Here is a 15,531-nt window from a genome sequence, read left to right as displayed (position 1 = left end):
GCTTTTAGTCAACACATAAGGAAAGGGTGCACCGGTCCTGGAAATACTGCAATACCAGGTCAATGCGTGGAGTGGACAGAGCAAGCTCTATTTCCATCTCCCTGTTCTAAAAATCCATTTAATATATGGTCCCCAGATAGGGGACGTATCAGATATTAAACTGATAAGAACAGATACTACACTTGATCTTAGCCAAAAGGCCGAGAAGCGATAACCCGAACGGGCCGCGCGTTGCCCGAGCCTGCCCGATACTGCTGTTCAGCCCTTGCAGCGATTCAGCCTACTTCTAGGCAATTCCATGGGGCCCTGCAGGCTCACACACTCACAGCTACACGGGAGGTGAATAAAGGCCGGAGAGGAAGCCAGACAGGATTTGCTTCTTTTGCTTGCACCACAATGCAGTGCTGAAAGAGGAGGAATCTACATAAAAACGCCTTCCTGGCAACGCCCAAATGCCCTGCTGCCATGCAGATAAACACTGGCAGCGGCAGCAAGTGCATGCCCACAGCCACCCCTTGTTCCTTCACACCTTGTATCAGCTGTAATCCAGTCCAGTCCAGTGCTGCCTGCTGAGCAGCACTGACCAACACTGCCTGGGCCCAGGCTTTTATCTCTGAGGCCCCATTATGATGTCAGAAAGCTGGCTCTGGAATCCTGAGGGCTCCACTATGACACGTGCAAAGTTCCGTCTGAACTTTATATAAGACGGTGAGGCTCAGTCAGTCACTCAGTGTTGCCTGAGAGGGCAACACTGCAACAGCCGGCCGCCAGGCTGTCTTTTTTTTGCACAGCTAGTTGCCTCCAGGAGGCCACAAGAGGGAGACAAGGGACTGCAAAATGGAAAATAGGCATCCACCAACTTTACAGACAACTTCTCCTTGCTCCTACAACCTCCATCCTTGCACAGTTTGTTATTCTTCTAGGTAACATAGTAACAAATCCAAATTGCTGCTCTCTTTGTAGGCAAGCAAGGCTTTGTTGCAACTGCAATTCTTACTTCTTCTTGAAATGTAGGGACGACAGTACATTCCATCACATCCATCTAGTGTACACAGGTAGGTCCATTGTGGCGGGCAGGCGAGCGGGCGGGCTGCTTTATTGGCTGTTTGCTGTTCCCCTACTCCACTCCACTATTTGACTGTTGTGCTGCATCAATCAATCAATCAATCAATCAATCAATCAATCAATCAATCAATCAATCAATCAATCAATCAATCAATCAGTGGCTGGCTCAGGTGCAGCTCTTTAACTTACCTAAAAGGGAGGGCGGAGAGAAGACAAGGAAGGTGAATGAGGTGTTCCAATGTGAAATGCCGGAAACACAGAAACACAGACGACACACAACAAGAGGTGGCAATCTATTCATTAATTGCATTTAATCAATGAGCTCATTATCACTCATGCATTGTCCAACAGGTGTTGAAATAATGGGATTAAAAGGGGAGATCCCTTCAGAAAGACAGAAACAATAGCAAAGACAAAAAACACTTTTGGAATCTGCTTTTAGTCAACACATAAGGAAAGGGTGCACCGGTCCTGGAAATACTGCAATACCAGGTCAATGCGTGGAGTGGACAGAGCAAGCTCTATTTCCATCTCCCTGTTCTAAAAATCCATTTAATATATGGTCCCCAGATAGGGGACGTATCAGATATTAAACTGATAAGAACAGATACTACACTTGATCTTAGCCAAAAGGCCGAGAAGCGATAACCCGAACGGGCCGCGCGTTGCCCGAGCCTGCCCGATACTGCTGTTCAGCCCTTGCAGCGATTCAGCCTACTTCTAGGCAATTCCATGGGGCCCTGCAGGCTCACACACTCACAGCTACACGGGAGGTGAATAAAGGCCGGAGAGGAAGCCAGACAGGATTTGCTTCTTTTGCTTGCACCACAATGCAGTGCTGAAAGAGGAGGAATCTACATAAAAACGCCTTCCTGGCAACGCCCAAATGCCCTGCTGCCATGCAGATAAACACTGGCAGCGGCAGCAAGTGCATGCCCACAGCCACCCCTTGTTCCTTCACACCTTGTATCAGCTGTAATCCAGTCCAGTCCAGTGCTGCCTGCTGAGCAGCACTGACCAACACTGCCTGGGCCCAGGCTTTTATCTCTGAGGCCCCATTATGATGTCAGAAAGCTGGCTCTGGAATCCTGAGGGCTCCACTATGACACGTGCAAAGTTCCGTCTGAACTTTATATAAGACGGTGAGGCTCAGTCAGTCACTCAGTGTTGCCTGAGAGGGCAACACTGCAACAGCCGGCCGCCAGGCTGTCTTTTTTTTGCACAGCTAGTTGCCTCCAGGAGGCCACAAGAGGGAGACAAGGGACTGCAAAATGGAAAATAGGCATCCACCAACTTTACAGACAACTTCTCCTTGCTCCTACAACCTCCATCCTTGCACAGTTTGTTATTCTTCTAGGTAACATAGTAACAAATCCAAATTGCTGCTCTCTTTGTAGGCAAGCAAGGCTTTGTTGCAACTGCAATTCTTACTTCTTCTTGAAATGTAGGGACGACAGTACATTCCATCACATCCATCTAGTGTACACAGGTAGGTCCATTGTGGCGGGCAGGCGAGCGGGCGGGCTGCTTTATTGGCTGTTTGCTGTTCCCCTACTCCACTCCACTATTTGACTGTTGTGCTGCATCAATCAATCAATCAATCAATCAATCAATCAATCAATCAATCAATCAATCAATCAATCAGTGGCTGGCTCAGGTGCAGCTCTTTAACTTACCTAAAAGGGAGGGCGGAGAGAAGACAAGGAAGGTGAATGAGGTGTTCCAATGTGAAATGCCGGAAACACAGACAGAAACACAGACGACACACAACAAGAGGTGGCAATCTATTCATTAATTGCATTTAATCAATGAGCTCATTATCACTCATGCATTGTCCAACAGGTGTTGAAATAATGGGATTAAAAGGGGAGATCCCTTCAGAAAGACAGAAACAATAGCAAAGACAAAAAACACTTTTGGAATCTGCTTTTAGTCAACACATAAGGAAAGGGTGCACCGGTCCTGGAAATACTGCAATACCAGGTCAATGCGTGGAGTGGACAGAGCAAGCTCTATTTCCATCTCCCTGTTCTAAAAATCCATTTAATATATGGTCCCCAGATAGGGGACGTATCAGATATTAAACTGATAAGAACAGATACTACACTTGATCTTAGCCAAAAGGCCGAGAAGCGATAACCCGAACGGGCCGCGCGTTGCCCGAGCCTGCCCGATACTGCTGTTCAGCCCTTGCAGCGATTCAGCCTACTTCTAGGCAATTCCATGGGGCCCTGCAGGCTCACACACTCACAGCTACACGGGAGGTGAATAAAGGCCGGAGAGGAAGCCAGACAGGATTTGCTTCTTTTGCTTGCACCACAATGCAGTGCTGAAAGAGGAGGAATCTACATAAAAACGCCTTCCTGGCAACGCCCAAATGCCCTGCTGCCATGCAGATAAACACTGGCAGCGGCAGCAAGTGCATGCCCACAGCCACCCCTTGTTCCTTCACACCTTGTATCAGCTGTAATCCAGTCCAGTCCAGTGCTGCCTGCTGAGCAGCACTGACCAACACTGCCTGGGCCCAGGCTTTTATCTCTGAGGCCCCATTATGATGTCAGAAAGCTGGCTCTGGAATCCTGAGGGCTCCACTATGACACGTGCAAAGTTCCGTCTGAACTTTATATAAGACGGTGAGGCTCAGTCAGTCACTCAGTGTTGCCTGAGAGGGCAACACTGCAACAGCCGGCCGCCAGGCTGTCTTTTTTTTGCACAGCTAGTTGCCTCCAGGAGGCCACAAGAGGGAGACAAGGGACTGCAAAATGGAAAATAGGCATCCACCAACTTTACAGACAACTTCTCCTTGCTCCTACAACCTCCATCCTTGCACAGTTTGTTATTCTTCTAGGTAACATAGTAATAAATCAAAATTGCTGCTCTCTTTGTAGGCAAGCAAGGCTTTGTTGCAACTGCAATTCTTACTTCTTCTTGAAATGTAGGGACGACAGTACATTCCATCACATCCATCTAGTGTACACAGGTAGGTCCATTGTGGCGGGCAGGCGAGCGGGCGGGCTGCTTTATTGGCTGTTTGCTGTTCCCCTACTCCACTCCACTATTTGACTGTTGTGCTGCATCAATCAATCAATCAATCAATCAATCAATCAATCAATCAATCAATCAGTGGCTGGCTCAGGTGCAGCTCTTTAACTTACCTAAAAGGGAGGGCGGAGAGAAGACAAGGAAGGTGAATGAGGTGTTCCAATGTGAAATGCCGGAAACACAGAAACACAGACGACACACAACAAGAGGTGGCAATCTATTCATTAATTGCATTTAATCAATGAGCTCATTATCACTCATGCATTGTCCAACAGGTGTTGAAATAATGGGATTAAAAGGGGAGATCCCTTCAGAAAGACAGAAACAATAGCAAAGACAAAAAACACTTTTGGAATCTGCTTTTAGTCAACACATAAGGAAAGGGTGCACCGGTCCTGGAAATACTGCAATACCAGGTCAATGCGTGGAGTGGACAGAGCAAGCTCTATTTCCATCTCCCTGTTCTAAAAATCCATTTAATATATGGTCCCCAGATAGGGGACGTATCAGATATTAAACTGATAAGAACAGATACTACACTTGATCTTAGCCAAAAGGCCGAGAAGCGATAACCCGAACGGGCCGCGCGTTGCCCGAGCCTGCCCGATACTGCTGTTCAGCCCTTGCAGCGATTCAGCCTACTTCTAGGCAATTCCATGGGGCCCTGCAGGCTCACACACTCACAGCTACACGGGAGGTGAATAAAGGCCGGAGAGGAAGCCAGACAGGATTTGCTTCTTTTGCTTGCACCACAATGCAGTGCTGAAAGAGGAGGAATCTACATAAAAACGCCTTCCTGGCAACGCCCAAATGCCCTGCTGCCATGCAGATAAACACTGGCAGCGGCAGCAAGTGCATGCCCACAGCCACCCCTTGTTCCTTCACACCTTGTATCAGCTGTAATCCAGTCTAGTCCAGTGCTGCCTGCTGAGCAGCACTGACCAACACTGCCTGGGCCCAGGCTTTTATCTCTGAGGCCCCATTATGATGTCAGAAAGCTGGCTCTGGAATCCTGAGGGCTCCACTATGACACGTGCAAAGTTCCGTCTGAACTTTATATAAGACGGTGAGGCTCAGTCAGTCACTCAGTGTTGCCTGAGAGGGCAACACTGCAACAGCCGGCCGCCAGGCTGTCTTTTTTTTGCACAGCTAGTTGCCTCCAGGAGGCCACAAGAGGGAGACAAGGGACTGCAAAATGGAAAATAGGCATCCACCAACTTTACAGACAACTTCTCCTTGCTCCTACAACCTCCATCCTTGCACAGTTTGTTATTCTTCTAGGTAACATAGTAACAAATCCAAATTGCTGCTCTCTTTGTAGGCAAGCAAGGCTTTGTTGCAACTGCAATTCTTACTTCTTCTTGAAATGTAGGGACGACAGTACATTCCATCACATCCATCTAGTGTACACAGGTAGGTCCATTGTGGCGGGCAGGCGAGCGGGCGGGCTGCTTTATTGGCTGTTTGCTGTTCCCCTACTCCACTCCACTATTTGACTGTTGTGCTGCATCAATCAATCAATCAATCAATCAATCAATCAATCAATCAATCAATCAATCAATCAATCAATCAATCAATCAGTGGCTGGCTCAGGTGCAGCTCTTTAACTTACCTAAAAGGGAGGGCGGAGAGAAGACAAGGAAGGTGAATGAGGTGTTCCAATGTGAAATGCCGGAAACACAGAAACACAGACGACACACAACAAGAGGTGGCAATCTATTCATTAATTGCATTTAATCAATGAGCTCATTATCACTCATGCATTGTCCAACAGGTGTTGAAATAATGGGATTAAAAGGGGAGATCCCTTCAGAAAGACAGAAACAATAGCAAAGACAAAAAACACTTTTGGAATCTGCTTTTAGTCAACACATAAGGAAAGGGTGCACCGGTCCTGGAAATACTGCAATACCAGGTCAATGCGTGGAGTGGACAGAGCAAGCTCTATTTCCATCTCCCTGTTCTAAAAATCCATTTAATATATGGTCCCCAGATAGGGGACGTATCAGATATTAAACTGATAAGAACAGATACTACACTTGATCTTAGCCAAAAGGCCGAGAAGCGATAACCCGAACGGGCCGCGCGTTGCCCGAGCCTGCCCGATACTGCTGTTCAGCCCTTGCAGCGATTCAGCCTACTTCTAGGCAATTCCATGGGGCCCTGCAGGCTCACACACTCACAGCTACACGGGAGGTGAATAAAGGCCGGAGAGGAAGCCAGACAGGATTTGCTTCTTTTGCTTGCACCACAATGCAGTGCTGAAAGAGGAGGAATCTACATAAAAACGCCTTCCTGGCAACGCCCAAATGCCCTGCTGCCATGCAGATAAACACTGGCAGCGGCAGCAAGTGCATGCCCACAGCCACCCCTTGTTCCTTCACACCTTGTATCAGCTGTAATCCAGTCCAGTCCAGTGCTGCCTGCTGAGCAGCACTGACCAACACTGCCTGGGCCCAGGCTTTTATCTCTGAGGCCCCATTATGATGTCAGAAAGCTGGCTCTGGAATCCTGAGGGCTCCACTATGACACGTGCAAAGTTCCGTCTGAACTTTATATAAGACGGTGAGGCTCAGTCAGTCACTCAGTGTTGCCTGAGAGGGCAACACTGCAACAGCCGGCCGCCAGGCTGTCTTTTTTTTGCACAGCTAGTTGCCTCCAGGAGGCCACAAGAGGGAGACAAGGGACTGCAAAATGGAAAATAGGCATCCACCAACTTTACAGACAACTTCTCCTTGCTCCTACAACCTCCATCCTTGCACAGTTTGTTATTCTTCTAGGTAACATAGTAACAAATCCAAATTGCTGCTCTCTTTGTAGGCAAGCAAGGCTTTGTTGCAACTGCAATTCTTACTTCTTCTTGAAATGTAGGGACGACAGTACATTCCATCACATCCATCTAGTGTACACAGGTAGGTCCATTGTGGCGGGCAGGCGAGCGGGCGGGCTGCTTTATTGGCTGTTTGCTGTTCCCCTACTCCACTCCACTATTTGACTGTTGTGCTGCATCAATCAATCAATCAATCAATCAATCAATCAATCAATCAATCAATCAATCAATCAGTGGCTGGCTCAGGTGCAGCTCTTTAACTTACCTAAAAGGGAGGGCGGAGAGAAGACAAGGAAGGTGAATGAGGTGTTCCAATGTGAAATGCCGGAAACACAGAAACACAGACGACACACAACAAGAGGTGGCAATCTATTCATTAATTGCATTTAATCAATGAGCTCATTATCACTCATGCATTGTCCAACAGGTGTTGAAATAATGGGATTAAAAGGGGAGATCCCTTCAGAAAGACAGAAACAATAGCAAAGACAAAAAACACTTTTGGAATCTGCTTTTAGTCAACACATAAGGAAAGGGTGCACCGGTCCTGGAAATACTGCAATACCAGGTCAATGCGTGGAGTGGACAGAGCAAGCTCTATTTCCATCTCCCTGTTCTAAAAATCCATTTAATATATGGTCCCCAGATAGGGGACGTATCAGATATTAAACTGATAAGAACAGATACTACACTTGATCTTAGCCAAAAGGCCGAGAAGCGATAACCCGAACGGGCCGCGCGTTGCCCGAGCCTGCCCGATACTGCTGTTCAGCCCTTGCAGCGATTCAGCCTACTTCTAGGCAATTCCATGGGGCCCTGCAGGCTCACACACTCACAGCTACACGGGAGGTGAATAAAGGCCGGAGAGGAAGCCAGACAGGATTTGCTTCTTTTGCTTGCACCACAATGCAGTGCTGAAAGAGGAGGAATCTACATAAAAACGCCTTCCTGGCAACGCCCAAATGCCCTGCTGCCATGCAGATAAACACTGGCAGCGGCAGCAAGTGCATGCCCACAGCCACCCCTTGTTCCTTCACACCTTGTATCAGCTGTAATCCAGTCCAGTCCAGTGCTGCCTGCTGAGCAGCACTGACCAACACTGCCTGGGCCCAGGCTTTTATCTCTGAGGCCCCATTATGATGTCAGAAAGCTGGCTCTGGAATCCTGAGGGCTCCACTATGACACGTGCAAAGTTCCGTCTGAACTTTATATAAGACGGTGAGGCTCAGTCAGTCACTCAGTGTTGCCTGAGAGGGCAACACTGCAACAGCCGGCCGCCAGGCTGTCTTTTTTTTGCACAGCTAGTTGCCTCCAGGAGGCCACAAGAGGGAGACAAGGGACTGCAAAATGGAAAATAGGCATCCACCAACTTTACAGACAACTTCTCCTTGCTCCTACAACCTCCATCCTTGCACAGTTTGTTATTCTTCTAGGTAACATAGTAACAAATCCAAATTGCCGCTCTCTTTGTAGGCAAGCAAGGCTTTGTTGCAACTGCAATTCTTACTTCTTCTTGAAATGTAGGGACGACAGTACATTCCATCACATCCATCTAGTGTACACAGGTAGGTCCATTGTGGCGGGCAGGCGAGCGGGCAGGCTGCTTTATTGGCTGTTTGCTGTTCCCCTACTCCACTCCACTATTTGACTGTTGTGCTGCATCAATCAATCAATCAATCAATCAATCAATCAATCAATCAATCAATCAATCAATCAGTGGCTGGCTCAGGTGCAGCTCTTTAACTTACCTAAAAGGGAGGGCGGAGAGAAGACAAGGAAGGTGAATGAGGTGTTCCAATGTGAAATGCCGGAAACACAGAAACACAGACGACACACAACAAGAGGTGGCAATCTATTCATTAATTGCATTTAATCAATGAGCTCATTATCACTCATGCATTGTCCAACAGGTGTTGAAATAATGGGATTAAAAGGGGAGATCCCTTCAGAAAGACAGAAACAATAGCAAAGACAAAAAACACTTTTGGAATCTGCTTTTAGTCAACACATAAGGAAAGGGTGCACCGGTCCTGGAAATACTGCAATACCAGGTCAATGCGTGGAGTGGACAGAGCAAGCTCTATTTCCATCTCCCTGTTCTAAAAATCCATTTAATATATGGTCCCCAGATAGGGGACGTATCAGATATTAAACTGATAAGAACAGATACTACACTTGATCTTAGCCAAAAGGCCGAGAAGCGATAACCCGAACGGGCCGCGCGTTGCCCGAGCCTGCCCGATACTGCTGTTCAGCCCTTGCAGCGATTCAGCCTACTTCTAGGCAATTCCATGGGGCCCTGCAGGCTCACACACTCACAGCTACACGGGAGGTGAATAAAGGCCGGAGAGGAAGCCAGACAGGATTTGCTTCTTTTGCTTGCACCACAATGCAGTGCTGAAAGAGGAGGAATCTACATAAAAACGCCTTCCTGGCAACGCCCAAATGCCCTGCTGCCATGCAGATAAACACTGGCAGCGGCAGCAAGTGCATGCCCACAGCCACCCCTTGTTCCTTCACACCTTGTATCAGCTGTAATCCAGTCCAGTCCAGTGCTGCCTGCTGAGCAGCACTGACCAACACTGCCTGGGCCCAGGCTTTTATCTCTGAGGCCCCATTATGATGTCAGAAAGCTGGCTCTGGAATCCTGAGGGCTCCACTATGACACGTGCAAAGTTCCGTCTGAACTTTATATAAGACGGTGAGGCTCAGTCAGTCACTCAGTGTTGCCTGAGAGGGCAACACTGCAACAGCCGGCCGCCAGGCTGTCTTTTTTTTGCACAGCTAGTTGCCTCCAGGAGGCCACAAGAGGGAGACAAGGGACTGCAAAATGGAAAATAGGCATCCACCAACTTTACAGACAACTTCTCCTTGCTCCTACAACCTCCATCCTTGCACAGTTTGTTATTCTTCTAGGTAACATAGTAACAAATCCAAATTGCTGCTCTCTTTGTAGGCAAGCAAGGCTTTGTTGCAACTGCAATTCTTACTTCTTCTTGAAATGTAGGGACGACAGTACATTCCATCACATCCATCTAGTGTACACAGGTAGGTCCATTGTGGCGGGCAGGCGAGCGGGCAGGCTGCTTTATTGGCTGTTTGCTGTTCCCCTACTCCACTCCACTATTTGACTGTTGTGCTGCATCAATCAATCAATCAATCAATCAATCAATCAATCAATCAGTGGCTGGCTCAGGTGCAGCTCTTTAACTTACCTAAAAGGGAGGGCGGAGAGAAGACAAGGAAGGTGAATGAGGTGTTCCAATGTGAAATGCCGGAAACACAGAAACACAGACGACACACAACAAGAGGTGGCAATCTATTCATTAATTGCATTTAATCAATGAGCTCATTATCACTCATGCATTGTCCAACAGGTGTTGAAATAATGGGATTAAAAGGGGAGATCCCTTCAGAAAGACAGAAACAATAGCAAAGACAAAAAACACTTTTGGAATCTGCTTTTAGTCAACACATAAGGAAAGGGTGCACCGGTCCTGGAAATACTGCAATACCAGGTCAATGCGTGGAGTGGACAGAGCAAGCTCTATTTCCATCTCCCTGTTCTAAAAATCCATTTAATATATGGTCCCCAGATAGGGGACGTATCAGATATTAAACTGATAAGAACAGATACTACACTTGATCTTAGCCAAAAGGCCGAGAAGCGATAACCCGAACGGGCCGCGCGTTGCCCGAGCCTGCCCGATACTGCTGTTCAGCCCTTGCAGCGATTCAGCCTACTTCTAGGCAATTCCATGGGGCCCTGCAGGCTCACACACTCACAGCTACACGGGAGGTGAATAAAGGCCGGAGAGGAAGCCAGACAGGATTTGCTTCTTTTGCTTGCACCACAATGCAGTGCTGAAAAAGGAGGAATCTACATAAAAACGCCTTCCTGGCAACGCCCAAATGCCCTGCTGCCATGCAGATAAACACTGGCAGCGGCAGCAAGTGCATGCCCACAGCCACCCCTTGTTCCTTCACACCTTGTATCAGCTGTAATCCAGTCCAGTCCAGTGCTGCCTGCTGAGCAGCACTGACCAACACTGCCTGGGCCCAGGCTTTTATCTCTGAGGCCCCATTATGATGTCAGAAAGCTGGCTCTGGAATCCTGAGGGCTCCACTATGACACGTGCAAAGTTCCGTCTGAACTTTATATAAGACGGTGAGGCTCAGTCAGTCACTCAGTGTTGCCTGAGAGGGCAACACTGCAACAGCCGGCCGCCAGGCTGTCTTTTTTTTGCACAGCTAGTTGCCTCCAGGAGGCCACAAGAGGGAGACAAGGGACTGCAAAATGGAAAATAGGCATCCACCAACTTTACAGACAACTTCTCCTTGCTCCTACAACCTCCATCCTTGCACAGTTTGTTATTCTTCTAGGTAACATAGTAACAAATCCAAATTGCTGCTCTCTTTGTAGGCAAGCAAGGCTTTGTTGCAACTGCAATTCTTACTTCTTCTTGAAATGTAGGGACGACAGTACATTCCATCACATCCATCTAGTGTACACAGGTAGGTCCATTGTGGCGGGCAGGCGAGCGGGCGGGCTGCTTTATTGGCTGTTTGCTGTTCCCCTACTCCACTCCACTATTTGACTGTTGTGCTGCATCAATCAATCAATCAATCAATCAATCAATCAATCAATCAATCAATCAGTGGCTGGCTCAGGTGCAGCTCTTTAACTTACCTAAAAGGGAGGGCGGAGAGAAGACAAGGAAGGTGAATGAGGTGTTCCAATGTGAAATGCCGGAAACACAGAAACACAGACGACACACAACAAGAGGTGGCAATCTATTCATTAATTGCATTTAATCAATGAGCTCATTATCACTCATGCATTGTCCAACAGGTGTTGAAATAATGGGATTAAAAGGGGAGATCCCTTCAGAAAGACAGAAACAATAGCAAAGACAAAAAACACTTTTGGAATCTGCTTTTAGTCAACACATAAGGAAAGGGTGCACCGGTCCTGGAAATACTGCAATACCAGGTCAATGCGTGGAGTGGACAGAGCAAGCTCTATTTCCATCTCCCTGTTCTAAAAATCCATTTAATATATGGTCCCCAGATAGGGGACGTATCAGATATTAAACTGATAAGAACAGATACTACACTTGATCTTAGCCAAAAGGCCGAGAAGCGATAACCCGAACGGGCCGCGCGTTGCCCGAGCCTGCCCGATACTGCTGTTCAGCCCTTGCAGCGATTCAGCCTACTTCTAGGCAATTCCATGGGGCCCTGCAGGCTCACACACTCACAGCTACACGGGAGGTGAATAAAGGCCGGAGAGGAAGCCAGACAGGATTTGCTTCTTTTGCTTGCACCACAATGCAGTGCTGAAAGAGGAGGAATCTACATAAAAACGCCTTCCTGGCAACGCCCAAATGCCCTGCTGCCATGCAGATAAACACTGGCAGCGGCAGCAAGTGCATGCCCACAGCCACCCCTTGTTCCTTCACACCTTGTATCAGCTGTAATCCAGTCCAGTCCAGTGCTGCCTGCTGAGCAGCACTGACCAACACTGCCTGGGCCCAGGCTTTTATCTCTGAGGCCCCATTATGATGTCAGAAAGCTGGCTCTGGAATCCTGAGGGCTCCACTATGACACGTGCAAAGTTCCGTCTGAACTTTATATAAGACGGTGAGGCTCAGTCAGTCACTCAGTGTTGCCTGAGAGGGCAACACTGCAACAGCCGGCCGCCAGGCTGTCTTTTTTTTGCACAGCTAGTTGCCTCCAGGAGGCCACAAGAGGGAGACAAGGGACTGCAAAATGGAAAATAGGCATCCACCAACTTTACAGACAACTTCTCCTTGCTCCTACAACCTCCATCCTTGCACAGTTTGTTATTCTTCTAGGTAACATAGTAACAAATCCAAATTGCTGCTCTCTTTGTAGGCAAGCAAGGCTTTGTTGCAACTGCAATTCTTACTTCTTCTTGAAATGTAGGGACGACAGTACATTCCATCACATCCATCTAGTGTACACAGGTAGGTCCATTGTGGCGGGCAGGCGAGCGGGCGGGCTGCTTTATTGGCTGTTTGCTGTTCCCCTACTCCACTCCACTATTTGACTGTTGTGCTGCATCAATCAATCAATCAATCAATCAATCAATCAATCAATCAATCAATCAATCAGTGGCTGGCTCAGGTGCAGCTCTTTAACTTACCTAAAAGGGAGGGCGGAGAGAAGACAAGGAAGGTGAATGAGGTGTTCCAATGTGAAATGCCGGAAACACAGAAACACAGACGACACACAACAAGAGGTGGCAATCTATTCATTAATTGCATTTAATCAATGAGCTCATTATCACTCATGCATTGTCCAACAGGTGTTGAAATAATGGGATTAAAAGGGGAGATCCCTTCAGAAAGACAGAAACAATAGCAAAGACAAAAAACACTTTTGGAATCTGCTTTTAGTCAACACATAAGGAAAGGGTGCACCGGTCCTGGAAATACTGCAATACCAGGTCAATGCGTGGAGTGGACAGAGCAAGCTCTATTTCCATCTCCCTGTTCTAAAAATCCATTTAATATATGGTCCCCAGATAGGGGACGTATCAGATATTAAACTGATAAGAACAGATACTACACTTGATCTTAGCCAAAAGGCCGAGAAGCGATAACCCGAACGGGCCGCGCGTTGCCCGAGCCTGCCCGATACTGCTGTTCAGCCCTTGCAGCGATTCAGCCTACTTCTAGGCAATTCCATGGGGCCCTGCAGGCTCACACACTCACAGCTACACGGGAGGTGAATAAAGGCCGGAGAGGAAGCCAGACAGGATTTGCTTCTTTTGCTTGCACCACAATGCAGTGCTGAAAGAGGAGGAATCTACATAAAAACGCCTTCCTGGCAACGCCCAAATGCCCTGCTGCCATGCAGATAAACACTGGCAGCGGCAGCAAGTGCATGCCCACAGCCACCCCTTGTTCCTTCACACCTTGTATCAGCTGTAATCCAGTCCAGTCCAGTGCTGCCTGCTGAGCAGCACTGACCAACACTGCCTGGGCCCAGGCTTTTATCTCTGAGGCCCCATTATGATGTCAGAAAGCTGGCTCTGGAATCCTGAGGGCTCCACTATGACACGTGCAAAGTTCCGTCTGAACTTTATATAAGACGGTGAGGCTCAGTCAGTCACTCAGTGTTGCCTGAGAGGGCAACACTGCAACAGCCGGCCGCCAGGCTGTCTTTTTTTTGCACAGCTAGTTGCCTCCAGGAGGCCACAAGAGGGAGACAAGGGACTGCAAAATGGAAAATAGGCATCCACCAACTTTACAGACAACTTCTCCTTGCTCCTACAACCTCCATCCTTGCACAGTTTGTTATTCTTCTAGGTAACATAGTAACAAATCCAAATTGCTGCTCTCTTTGTAGGCAAGCAAGGCTTTGTTGCAACTGCAATTCTTACTTCTTCTTGAAATGTAGGGACGACAGTACATTCCATCACATCCATCTAGTGTACACAGGTAGGTCCATTGTGGCGGGCAGGCGAGCGGGCGGGCTGCTTTATTGGCTGTTTGCTGTTCCCCTACTCCACTCCACTATTTGACTGTTGTGCTGCATCAATCAATCAATCAATCAATCAATCAATCAATCAATCAATCAATCAATCAATCAGTGGCTGGCTCAGGTGCAGCTCTTTAACTTACCTAAAAGGGAGGGCGGAGAGAAGACAAGGAAGGTGAATGAGGTGTTCCAATGTGAAATGCCGGAAACACAGAAACACAGACGACACACAACAAGAGGTGGCAATCTATTCATTAATTGCATTTAATCAATGAGCTCATTATCACTCATGCATTGTCCAACAGGTGTTGAAATAATGGGATTAAAAGGGGAGATCCCTTCAGAAAGACAGAAACAATAGCAAAGACAAAAAACACTTTTGGAATCTGCTTTTAGTCAACACATAAGGAAAGGGTGCACCGGTCCTGGAAATACTGCAATACCAGGTCAATGCGTGGAGTGGACAGAGCAAGCTCTATTTCCATCTCCCTGTTCTAAAAATCCATTTAATATATGGTCCCCAGATAGGGGACGTATCAGATATTAAACTGATAAGAACAGATAAGGTTTCCACTCAGATCCGTCTCGAGTTAAATTTTAAACTTCAAATTTAAAGACTTGATCATCATTATGAAAAAACCAAATATAATTTTAATTTCTCTCTCTTTTTTTTTTTTTTTAAAGTAAAATTAATAAAACAAACCGTTTCTTAAAGCGATTACACCAAGCATATCCACAAGATGTTCTCGAAGATCTTGACCGTCCCATTCCAAATTTACAATACATGCCAACCAGGTTGGCACTTCATATCTCTCCAGAAAATCCGGTACACTCCCTCTCAAACAGGTTCGTACCCGCCTCCGAACCTTCTCAAAATTAATTTTATCTCTTAATCCCTCCACGTCTTTTACTAGTTTGTCTCTTTCTGCTCTATCTTCATCTGAAACTACATTTTGTTCCACAATTTTTCTCCTTTTTGTTTCATCACTTTTTCCAACTTCAACACTTTTCCCCGCTCCTCCCTTTTTCTGTGGCTTATCCTCTTTTTGTGGGGTAACTTTCTCTTCCTTTCTGTTAACTATCAC

The 15,531-nt window shown here is 47.2% G+C and overlaps 11 non-coding genes across 11 annotated transcripts; all 11 read right to left on the bottom strand.

Annotated features, from left to right (window-relative positions):
• Positions 1-21: 21 nt before the first annotated feature.
• LOC142687009 (U2 spliceosomal RNA) lies at positions 22-212 on the bottom strand. The gene has a single exon (XR_012856295.1). It is a non-coding gene; the product is annotated as a U2 spliceosomal RNA (small nuclear RNA).
• Positions 213-1,520: 1,308 nt separating this feature from the next.
• On the bottom strand, positions 1,521-1,711 carry LOC142687008 (U2 spliceosomal RNA). The gene has a single exon (XR_012856294.1). It is a non-coding gene; the product is annotated as a U2 spliceosomal RNA (small nuclear RNA).
• Positions 1,712-3,011: 1,300 nt separating this feature from the next.
• LOC142687006 (U2 spliceosomal RNA) lies at positions 3,012-3,202 on the bottom strand. Its single transcript, XR_012856293.1, has one exon. It is a non-coding gene; the product is annotated as a U2 spliceosomal RNA (small nuclear RNA).
• A 1,284-nt stretch (positions 3,203-4,486) lies between these two features.
• Positions 4,487-4,677, bottom strand: LOC142687005 (U2 spliceosomal RNA). The gene has a single exon (XR_012856292.1). It is a non-coding gene; the product is annotated as a U2 spliceosomal RNA (small nuclear RNA).
• Positions 4,678-5,985: 1,308 nt separating this feature from the next.
• LOC142687004 (U2 spliceosomal RNA) lies at positions 5,986-6,176 on the bottom strand. Its single transcript, XR_012856291.1, has one exon. It is a non-coding gene; the product is annotated as a U2 spliceosomal RNA (small nuclear RNA).
• Positions 6,177-7,468: 1,292 nt separating this feature from the next.
• On the bottom strand, positions 7,469-7,659 carry LOC142687003 (U2 spliceosomal RNA). The gene has a single exon (XR_012856290.1). It is a non-coding gene; the product is annotated as a U2 spliceosomal RNA (small nuclear RNA).
• A 1,292-nt stretch (positions 7,660-8,951) lies between these two features.
• On the bottom strand, positions 8,952-9,142 carry LOC142687001 (U2 spliceosomal RNA). Its single transcript, XR_012856288.1, has one exon. It is a non-coding gene; the product is annotated as a U2 spliceosomal RNA (small nuclear RNA).
• A 1,276-nt stretch (positions 9,143-10,418) lies between these two features.
• On the bottom strand, positions 10,419-10,609 carry LOC142687000 (U2 spliceosomal RNA). The gene has a single exon (XR_012856287.1). It is a non-coding gene; the product is annotated as a U2 spliceosomal RNA (small nuclear RNA).
• A 1,284-nt stretch (positions 10,610-11,893) lies between these two features.
• LOC142686999 (U2 spliceosomal RNA) lies at positions 11,894-12,084 on the bottom strand. The gene has a single exon (XR_012856286.1). It is a non-coding gene; the product is annotated as a U2 spliceosomal RNA (small nuclear RNA).
• A 1,288-nt stretch (positions 12,085-13,372) lies between these two features.
• On the bottom strand, positions 13,373-13,563 carry LOC142686998 (U2 spliceosomal RNA). Its single transcript, XR_012856285.1, has one exon. It is a non-coding gene; the product is annotated as a U2 spliceosomal RNA (small nuclear RNA).
• Positions 13,564-14,855: 1,292 nt separating this feature from the next.
• Positions 14,856-15,040, bottom strand: LOC142687156 (U2 spliceosomal RNA). The gene has a single exon (XR_012856426.1). It is a non-coding gene; the product is annotated as a U2 spliceosomal RNA (small nuclear RNA).
• Between the last annotated feature and the right edge of the window lie 491 nt (positions 15,041-15,531).

The sequence above is a fragment of the Rhinoderma darwinii genome, assembly GCF_050947455.1.
Source record: "Rhinoderma darwinii isolate aRhiDar2 chromosome 5 unlocalized genomic scaffold, aRhiDar2.hap1 SUPER_5_unloc_19, whole genome shotgun sequence".
NCBI lineage: Eukaryota > Metazoa > Chordata > Amphibia > Anura > Rhinodermatidae > Rhinoderma > Rhinoderma darwinii.
This window is presented reverse-complemented; position numbering and strand designations above follow the sequence as displayed.